Here is a 10,600-nt window from a genome sequence, read left to right as displayed (position 1 = left end):
TTGTAAATTTTTCAGAATACTTGGAAGACTCTTTATGTTGTGGATTAGAACTACTAAAGTTCTTCCAAGCTTTTCTTGAATGAAGTTTATAGTCCTTGGTTTTAGCCCTAGGTCCATGATCCACCTTGAGTTGGTTTTTGTATATGGAGTGAGGTGGGGATCTTGTTTCATTCTTCTCCAGACATATTTCCAATTTTGCCAACACCATTTGTTAAAATCTGCTCTAGTTTTTATAATTTCACTTTTTCTAGAGGGTGTTTGGTTTTCTTGATGTTCTTTTTCAATTTTTTGGAGATATTGTGTTAGAGAGTCAGTGGTCATTTTTTCCTGCCTTTTGATATGTTTGCTTATTGCTATAAATTGGCCTTTGATTACTGCTTTAGCTGTTACCCAAAGATTTTGGAAAGTGGTATTTTCATTGCCATTTGTTTCAAGAAACTTTTTAATTTCTTTTTTTTTTTCTTCTAGTACCCACTCATGTTCAAGCAAGGTGTTCAACTTCCAAATGTATATTCTTGGTTTTTTTTCCTTTATCCTCTTGTTATTAATTTATAATTTTGTAGAATTGTGCTCTGAAAAGATACTTTGTATTATTTCTATGTTGTTGTTGTTTTAATTTATTGATGCTTGGCCTAGTGGCAAGAAGCTGCAACTGCAAGTTCAGAGGTGCACAGTTCAAATCCACTAGATGCTCTGCTCGAGAAGGAGGAACAATGTCCTCCTGTACCAGTCAGATCTGATTTGACGATACACACAAAAAATAATGAAATTTTAAAAAAAGATTTAAAAAAATTTATTGATGCTTGCCTTGTGACCTAAAATGTGATCTATTCTCGTGAATATTTCATGCACATCGGAGAAGAAGTTATACTGCGTTTTAGGGGTGCATTAGCTTTATAAATATCTATGAAATTGAGTTGGTTTATTGAGTGGTTTAATTCTTGAGCATCTTTGTTAAGTTTTTTTCTGGTCGTTCTATATTTTCTTGAGAGGGGTTTATTGAAGTCTCCAACTACTATCGTAGTGTTTTTTATTTCCTTTTTTCAGTTTTGTTAATATTTCTTTTATATATTTTGGAGGTCTTTCATTTGGTGCATAGATATTTATTATTGTTACGTCCTCTTGTTCTGTTGACCCTTTAGGCATTATGTAGTGACCTTCCTTGTTCTTTGTGATGGTTTTTGCATGGGAATTTATTTTATCAGTGATTAATATAACTACTTGCATTTATCTGGTTGTCATTTGCGTGGTATGTTTTTTTCTCACCTTTTTATTTTTAGTCTTTCTTTATCTGCACGTTTCAGGTGTGTCTCTTTGTAGACAATATATTCATGGGTTTTGATTTTTATCCAGTCTGCTACTCTTTTTGTCTTCAGTGGTGCATTTAAACCATTCACATTCAGTGTGATTATTGAGAGGCAAGGTTTTATTGCTTTCATTGTGTTGAGTTCTTTTTGGTGGTGTTGCTGATTATTTTGGTCCATCCTGCTTTCTGTGGAACCTCTGTACGAAGGACATCTCTCAGTGTTTCCTGCAACACTGGTCTTGTTTTACAAACTCACTTCAGTTCTGTTTCTCTGGGAATACCTTGATCTCTCCTTCATATTTGATGGTCCATTTCACTGGGTACAATATTCTAGGTTGACAGTTGTGTTCTTTGAGTGTTTGATATATATAATTTCATTGTTTTCTTGTTCACATGGTTTCTGCTAAGAAATCAGCATTTAATCCTATTTCTTGTCCTTTATAGGTTACTCTTTGTTTCTCCCTCACTGCTTTCAGAATTCTCTCCTTATCTTTGGTTCCAGAAAATTTGACTCTGATATGCCTTGGTGTTTTTCTTTTGGGGTCTGTTCTATATGGTGTTAACTCAGCTTCTTGAGTATATATTCTCTCCTTCTTCATTGTTTATTCTTATGCCCCGTCTTGTCACCTGTGACTCATTGTGACCCTGTGTACAACAGCCCTAAGCCCTGCTCTATCCTGTGCCAATCTCACTGTCTCTGACACACCTACCCCCATTACTACTGTCACTGAATCCATTCATCTCATAGCACTCCATCTCATAACATTCTTCATTATGCCTGGGACGTTTCTTCTAGTAATTCTTCAGCAACTTTTTCAATGCCTTTACTTGCTTCTTCCTGTTCTGGGATTCCAATGATGCACATGTTATTTCTCTTGATGGATTCCCACTTTATTCTTAGGTTTTCTTCTTTTCCTTTTTTTTTTATTCTGCTTTTTGTTTTAGCAGATCAATGGTGACAGTTCTATCTTCTGTTTCACAGGTTCTGTGTTCCATTTCTTCAACTCTGTGTACCTCCATCATGTTGAAAGAATCTGAAACATGGGACCTCATATTTTTATTGTGGTTTCTTTTTTACCTAAAGCCTCTAATGCTTTGTTTGTTTTATCTGCATTGTTTTGAATTTGTTTTTAAACTTCTCCTGGTTTTTGTGTGCTGTGTCCTGTAATTCATCAAGTTTGTCTTTCTCCCATTGAAAATATTCAGTCATTATTCTTTTAAATTCTGTGTCAGAAAGTTCCATCAGACTTTGTGGCTTCAGGAAATCCATTGATACTGTGTCACTTTTTGGGGGTGACATCTTGCTTTGAATTTGCGTAGGGTGTGAGGTATTCTTCTTATGTGACATTGCTGTGGTAGAGTTTTTCATGCCTGAGGTGATAGCAGGTTCTTGATCTGAAGCCACTACTACAGAAGAGGGTGGGGCAGCTACCCTGTTTGTGTTTCTCTCTGTACTTCTGATCCAAGGGAAGATTTGCATCAGTTTAAGGGAGAGAATGCCTATGAAAGCAGCCTCTTCTGTGAAATAGCTGTTGCAGCGAGGCCAGTTAAAGGCGCTTGGGTCTAATGGCAGTTAGTTGACTGGATGTGAGGAGATGCAAGGTGAAGTGTGGAGATGCATGCAGGCCATGTGCACGTGCTGATGCATACAGGGCAGGCATGCAGGCAGGGCAGGTGACTAGAGATGTACACAGGGTGGGCACATGCACATATGCACACTGGGGGAGGGTACACACAGACGTAGGGAGAATGCACACAGATGAATGGAAAATGAGGAAGCCTTGATTTTTCCCCTTGAGAACTGAGTCTGCTGCCTTACTCTAGTTCCAGCTGTCTTACTCCCTCCTGCTTGAGCTTAAGGGGTCCCACATGTTCCAGCAAACAGCAGTGTACCCCACAAAGTACCTCGCTCAAATTCCAGTTGTTCTGCTCGCTCCCGGCAGGTCTCTGGTACCACGGATCACTCTCAACTAAGTTGACTCTTTTTTGAATGTGGTGCAAATTCAGTTTTTTTCTATTTATTAACCATCCATGGCTGCTGATGACATGGAGGCTGCTAATGACACCTATATATTTTTCTTATACTGGTTTATTTACAAAGTTTGTATACATTGTTTTTACAGAGGTTCTTTCCCATTTCCTTCACCCCTACCCACCCATCAAATTGTATGACCCTATGATTAACACCACCCCTCCCCCCACCCATCCTCACCCTTCTGCTTCTATCCTCCCCCATCTTGGATCCTCATACTCATTCTAAAATGATGGTTTCATACAGTATTTATCCTTATAGGACTGAGTTAGTTTTATTTGAGAACTTCAGATCATGAAAAGAGTAATCTCACTTGTTCATAATTTTTTGTCTTAAATGTTTATTATTATTTTCCCAAAGTGTAGAAATTTTTGCTCAATCTTGGATCTTAAGTAATGTATCTTCTGTGGAAATACTTTGTGATACTGAAATTTCTACTTACTACATCGCCAGTTACATCAAAGCAGGAACCTTAGAGGGGATCATTCCAGACAACAGTAGGCACATATTAAATGGTATAGGATTGTTAAGCAAATTACCATATTTATAGTTGCAGTGTTTGAACAGTTGAAGTTCAGCACTATTCATTATTTATCATATGGTTCTTTGTAATACAATCCCATCTAAAGGCTATTATAAATTCAGAGAAAAAAGGAAACCCTTTCCAAGGCCAAGAAAAACTCTCTTAACAAATTACTGGACACAATTTAAAGCACCCAAAGTGGGAAGTGTAGGCTAGGGACCCATCCTCATCAAGACTGGCAACAGAAATGAAGTGAAAGTTAGTGCTATGTCCTCTGTTCACAGCAGACTCAAGTGGCAGCAGAAATTGGATTTGGCACTGAGTTATTTTCTTGAGACAGAGTCAGCCTGATTTCTTTGTTGTGCTCCTCAACTTCAATTAAGAGTTTTTCAGCCCGCTTTGATTTTGTGAGGCTTCTAAAATTGAAAAGATTTCCATACTTAGAATTTCCTCTTCCAGGTCACATGGCATAAAGATAAACATGTAACCTGACAGTGGTTGTTTTTAAAACTTCGATTATCTTAGTAGGGAGAAGCTTTAAAAAGCCTTTATTTCAGGAATCAGGGTTATGTTTCTACTAAATTGAATTAAGCCAGGGTTCACATAACTAACTTTAAAGGCTAGATAGCTACACATAGTTGTTAGCAGTGCAACAGAATATGAAGTACACCAGCAGAGCTGACTCTTAAGGGTACAGTGGAGGTTCTGCTTTTCTGCCCCAACTTTTGAGTTGTCAGCCCAGTATGCTAGACCTTCAGTTTTTTTCAGAAGAAGCTGGAAATCTGGGATTTTCCTAGGGGGAGGGGGGAGGAATGTGTGTGGATGTGTGTTATGTATATATGTAAATTTAGGAGGAATAGCCAAACCGGAGCTGGCCAGTGTAGCCCTCGAGGGGCCAAATTGTAACCTCTGTTTTAAACAAAGCATGTTATTTTGGCAAGAGAAATCAGTTTACAGGGAAAACATATTGAAATAATTGGTCTCTGGATTTATTTCAATTATAATCTTCCTTAGTATGATCTCAGATTTTAAGCAGGAAATGAGAGTTAAAGAATTAACTAGAACAGCACTCAGTTTTGCTGAGGTAATTTAAGTGGTGGTAGTGATATTGCATACTAATGCTAAACTCTGGAGTGTGGAGAGTTTGAGCAGATGAAAGAGTGCAACTGTCATGAACACAATGAAGTACGATGTTTTCATTGGAAGAAATTACATTAAAGTCAAGATACATCCTGTGTATCAGGGTGGTTTTATGTTTGTTTTTTCATTTTCTATTTTATTTACAAAAGTCTAAAATCTTGTTTTGAAGAATAAATTCTTTCCATTCCCCTCACCCTGCCCCCATCAAACTGTACAACCCCATGATTGATCCCCTCTTCCCCTACACATCCACATCCATCTGCTTCCAGACTCTCCCACCCCTCTTCTTATATTCATTCTACAATAATGGTTTTATACAATATTTATCCTTGTGGGACTGAGTTAGTTCACTCAGCATAATGTTCTCCAATGCCTCCCAAGTTAAGTAATAATTTACAAAATCATTGCTCCTGCGTGCTGCATAGTATTCTATTGTGTGAATGTACCATAATTTCTCAATCCATTCGTTTGTGGTTGGATATTTTGGCTGTTTCCATATTCTTGTGATGGTATACCCTGAGAAAATGGAAACGGAGGCACAAACTGAGATTTGTACACCAATGTTCATAGCAGGACCAGGTGTTTTTATAACAGTCCCTCCAACATCATAATGGCAGGGAGTTATTATATATACACTGTTAATCACTGAAAAAGGAGCCTGATGGCCAAGGCTCTGTTGCTAACTAAAAGGTCAGTGGTTCGAATTTATCAGACATTGTGAGAGAAAGACATGGCAGTCCACTTCCATAAAGATTACAACCTTGGAAACCCTTTGGGGTAGTTCTGTGAGTCACAAGCCACTCAGCAGAACAACAGCAGTCATTGAAAAACTAAGATAATGTTACCTTGCCCCAAAAATCATTTGCTAAAACTGTAGGAAAGCTAGGTGGCCAGGGCAAGCTACATTCCCAGGAGTTATACTTGCTTGCATTTTCATCTAGTATACAGAATATAAATATGACAGATGCTTTAAGTTGACAGTGGACTGGAGAGCTGTATCTCAGGGATCAGTCAAAATGGGCTTGATGGCAGTGAAGGTTTCTGGTTGGTTGGTTTTGTTTTTTTATGTTAAAGAACAACTGTGAGACGGTTCTGACTGATAGCAACTCTATAGGGCTGAGTAAAATGACTTGGTTCTAAATTAGTAGGTCAAGGCCAGGGCCTAGATATATCTTTTAAAATAATCCTGATAAGTATTGTTTGTTATTGTACCAAAACCAAAACTCATTGTCGTATGACTCCTAATGGCCTTCCATTGATGGATCTCCAGGGCTCTATGTATTAACAGGAACAAATTCCCTTTCTCCCAAGGAGCCACTGATGGATTAAAATGACTAGAGACATGTTGTTTTTTGGTTAGCAAGGCCACATGGCCTATGCACAATTACTCTGTGTTTAACACCATAGTGTTTGTTTCTTCACGTAATACTCTAGGGGGACAGTGGATAAATAGTCTTGCTATACAAAGTTATTAAAGGACTTTGGCTCCTGTCATCTGATGACTCTTAGGCCTTGACATCCCTAAATATCCCTTCTGCCTGCATCCTATTGGTATTCAATCACACGTGTCCAACTTATTGCAGGGAAATGTCAAAAAGAAACCTGTTGTGAGCCAAGAAAATGAAAATGCCACAGTGGAATATTCTCACTTTTTGTGCCAATGAAGGACACATCCCATGTGCTTTCACAATCACCTGAGAGAATGACTATGGGAAAATATTTTATATCTTTTATAATCTAAAGCTCATTTTAAAAAAGACAGTTCAAATAGTCAAGTTTCCATAGCGTAGTTGCCAGGTGCTAAGAACACTAGAAAATATGCAAAAGCATTTAGCTGAGTCTCTTATACTCTTCGACCAATATAATTACACACTGGCACCTGATAGAATGACAAAACTTGACAGTTCTTTCCCTCTCCATAGTGCCATATCTCTAACTCATTTTGAAACATGTTGGGCGTTGGGGCCCACCCACACCATTCTTACCTTTAATCACAAGGAGCTACCAACATCACCCTTGATTATTTCCCATGGGCACCAATGAATGGTCTTATTGGTTTTACCGGAATATTTGGTGAAGATCCACACAGAAAGCTTCTTCTTCCATTTCTTTTTAAAAAATTTTTTATTATTAATTTTTGTGCATGTACCGTCAAATCAGATCTGACTGGTACAGGAGGAAATGATCCCTCCTTCTCCGGCAGAGCATTTGGTGGATTTGAACTGGGTGCTTCTGGGATTGCAGTACAGATTCTTGCCACTAGGCCACCAGAGCTCCCCTTCTTCTTCCATTTCTCTCCCACAGATAGCAGTGTAGAGTTGAAAAGCCACTCATCACACATTCATTACTATAGTATAGAAAAGTATGATCAATAACCATAACATTTGTATCATATGTATCCAAATACATAGGAAATGAAATATGGTCAGTGGGGTGGACATCACAGAGGTACTCTAGGATGACAACACACATGTACTATCCTTTATCCTGTTGTTCACTCTCCACTTACTTGCTATAAAAATGATTCTTTGCTTTTGTGGTAGTGATGGAAACAGAATGTCCAATGGATGTTATGTGGGAAGGGGTGGAGGGAGAAAGGAGAGGAATAGAAATGGCTGGTGATCTACTAAGACAGGAATTTATGTCCATATTCTTAGATGGACCTAAACATCAAGCAAATGTTTGTATATCAATCCACTGTGTCCATTTATTTTCTCTGTGTAAAAGAATATATTTGTATTGAATTGAAAGCAAGATTTGATTCCACAACATTATGCGCAAGGGATTTTATGTGTTCTGCTTTCTGTGACCCTGGATTGTTTGGATGGTATGGGATTCCAAAGACTGTCTCTTGCTCCAACATGGGACTGATTCTTATTCTCCAGAACTATTCAATGATATCATAATAAAGCCAGTATACACTTTCTGCCACATTTCTGCTTATATTTTCTCCCTTGCTCTATCTTCCTTCTTTGATTCCATTATCCTAAGAACATATTTCCAATAAATCATTGGAACAAGAATGTGAGATTAATCATGGGGTTGTACAATTTGATGGGTGGGGTGGGTGAGTAAAATTGAAAGAATTTGTTCTTGAAAACAATGTATTCAAATTTTGTATATACACTAGTAGAAATTTAAAAAAAAAAATAAAGGAGGCGGCTCCGCCGAGCGAGTCAGGGGGTCGGAGGAGGGATCGAGGGGCAGAGCCCGCTGCAACCCTTTCCTCGCTCCGCAGCCGAGACGCCAGGACAGTTACGGTGACTATGACCTCCCTCTGGATGAGGACGAGGACATGACCAAGACCAGGACCTTCTACGCAGCCAAGATCGTCATCGGCATGGCGCTGGCCGGCATCACGCTGGTCTGTGGCGTTGGCAACTTTGTCTTCATTGCTGCCCTGGCCCGCTACAAGAAGCTCCGTAACCTCACCAACCTGCTCATTGCCAACCTGGCCATCTCCGACTTCCTGGTGGCCATCGTCTGCTGCCCCTTCGAGATGGACTACTACGTGGTACGTCAGCTCTCCTGGGAGCACGGCCACGTGCTCTGAGCCTCGGTCAACTACCTGCGCACTGTCTCACTCTATGTCTCCACCAACGCCCTCCTGGCCATCGCCATTGACAGGTATCTTGCTATTGTCCATCCCTTGAAGCCACGGATGAATTATCAAATGGCCTCCTTGCTGATCGCCTTGGTCTGGATCGTGTCCATCCTCATCGCCATCCCCTCAGCCTACTTTGCCACAGAAACCGTCCTCTTTATCGTCAAAAGCCATGAGAAGATCTTCTGCGGCCAGATCTGGCCCGCGGACCAGCAGCTCTACTACAAGTCCTATTTCCTCTTCATCTTTGGCATCGAGTTTGTGGGTCCCATGGTAACCATGACCCTGTGCTACGCGAGGATCTCACGGGAGCTCTGGTTCAAGTCGGTGCCCGGTTTCCAAACGGAGCAGATCCGCAAGCGCCTGCGCTGCCGTAGGAAGACGGTGCTGGTGCTGATGTGCGTCCTCTCGGCCTACGTGCTGTGCTGGGCGCCCTTCTACGGCTTCACGCTCCTGCGCGACTTCTTCCCCGCCGTGTTCGTCAAGGAGAAGCACTATCTCACCGCCTTCTACGTGGTCGAGTGCATCGCCATGAGCAACAGCATGATCAACACCGTGTGCTTCGTGACGGTCAAGAACAACACCATGAAGTACTTCAAGAAGATGATGCTGTTGCACTGGCGGCCCACCCACCATGGGAGCAAGTCCAGCGCCGACCTTGACCCCAAGACCAGCATCATGCCCGACACTGAAGAGGTGGACTGTATCAGACTGAAGTGACCTCGTGGAGTTTCACAGCAAGAAGACCCAGAAGCATCACTTGCCGCCAGCCACCCTCACGTTTAGGAGGAAAGGATGACAGTGTTTACATGCCACTGTCCTCAAGGAGCTGGACCTTAAAGGACAGAGCAGTCAGTGGGACCCACATGAGCAGAAGAAGGTGATATTTTACTGATACTTGCTCTGCACCTATTGTGTGTACAGCTGAACCAGCCAGACTAGACACCAGTAATAGCAACTGACATTTACCGAATGTCTGCTGTGTACACAACCACAACAGTGAGGCTAGAGAGGAGAGAGGGTCAAGCAGAGCTGTCGTGCACTCATTACCTGTTATGCGCAAAAACCAATTTAAAAACTGCTATTGGAGTCAACATGGGTCTACATCTGGGCAGAGACCAAAAGTGATTATCCAGGTTCACCCTCTATCATCCCTGAATCTCTGTCGCAGCAGGGCAGGGATTTCAGAAGTCTGTGGAAACAAGGCGCTTAGACATCATGGAAAGATGGAAATAAAGTCGCCAGTGGGTTTGTGCTTCTTGAGAAGAATTGGGTTTGCCCGCCCAGCTCCTACCACCTCCCCAGGACATTCCCTAGGGTTCAGGGTGTCAGAAATGAACTGGTCCCACAACCAGACTGCCTGATATGGTGATCTCCAATGATGTACTTTCAAAGTTGACAACAAAAACTTCTTTCTCACTGACTCTTGGGTGAAGACAAGCAATCCTGAGCTGAGTAACAAAGCCAGTTCCTGGCATCTCGATGTAAAGGATTTCAGAGACTCAAGTATCAGCAAGGAAGGTGCACAGAGATGGAGCTTATCACTAGCAGTGAACATAATCATTAGGACCATTTTACTAAGAGCTGGATCTAGTTCCTAGATCACACCCTTTTTTCCAAAATGAGCTCTGTTTTGGAATGCAAAGGCCTGGGTTCCAATCCCAGTTTTGCTTTGGTTTAATAGTTGCTTTGCTCTTAGGGGCCATCGAGTCAGTTCAGCTCCTAGAGACCCTGGGTACAACAGCTCAAACATGACTGCTCCTGCACCATCCCCAGGATGTGCTGAGTCTGGGCCCCCATTACTACACCTACTGTGTCAGTCTATTGTGTTGAGGGTTTTCCTCTGCTTTGCTGACCTTCCGCTTTACCGAGCATCATGTCCTTCTCCAAGAACTGGTCTCTTCGGATAGCATGGAATGGGGGAAAGACCTACTCGACCTGCCCTCAGGACTGTTGAAACCGTCCATGGAAGACATGTTTTATGAAAGCACTTTT

General features: G+C 41.3%; 1 pseudogene; it reads left to right on the top strand.

The window, feature by feature from the left end:
• LOC102867501 overlaps window positions 1-9,325 on the top strand; it is a 58,298-nt pseudogene extending 48,973 nt beyond the window's left edge.
• The last annotated feature ends 1,275 nt before the right edge of the window (window positions 9,326-10,600 follow it).

This window comes from Elephantulus edwardii, unplaced genomic scaffold (assembly GCF_000299155.1).
Source record: "Elephantulus edwardii isolate Elephantulus edwardi_28Jun2011 unplaced genomic scaffold, EleEdw1.0 scaffold00210, whole genome shotgun sequence".
NCBI classification, from domain to species: Eukaryota; Metazoa; Chordata; class Mammalia; order Macroscelidea; family Macroscelididae; genus Elephantulus; species Elephantulus edwardii.
This window is presented reverse-complemented; position numbering and strand designations above follow the sequence as displayed.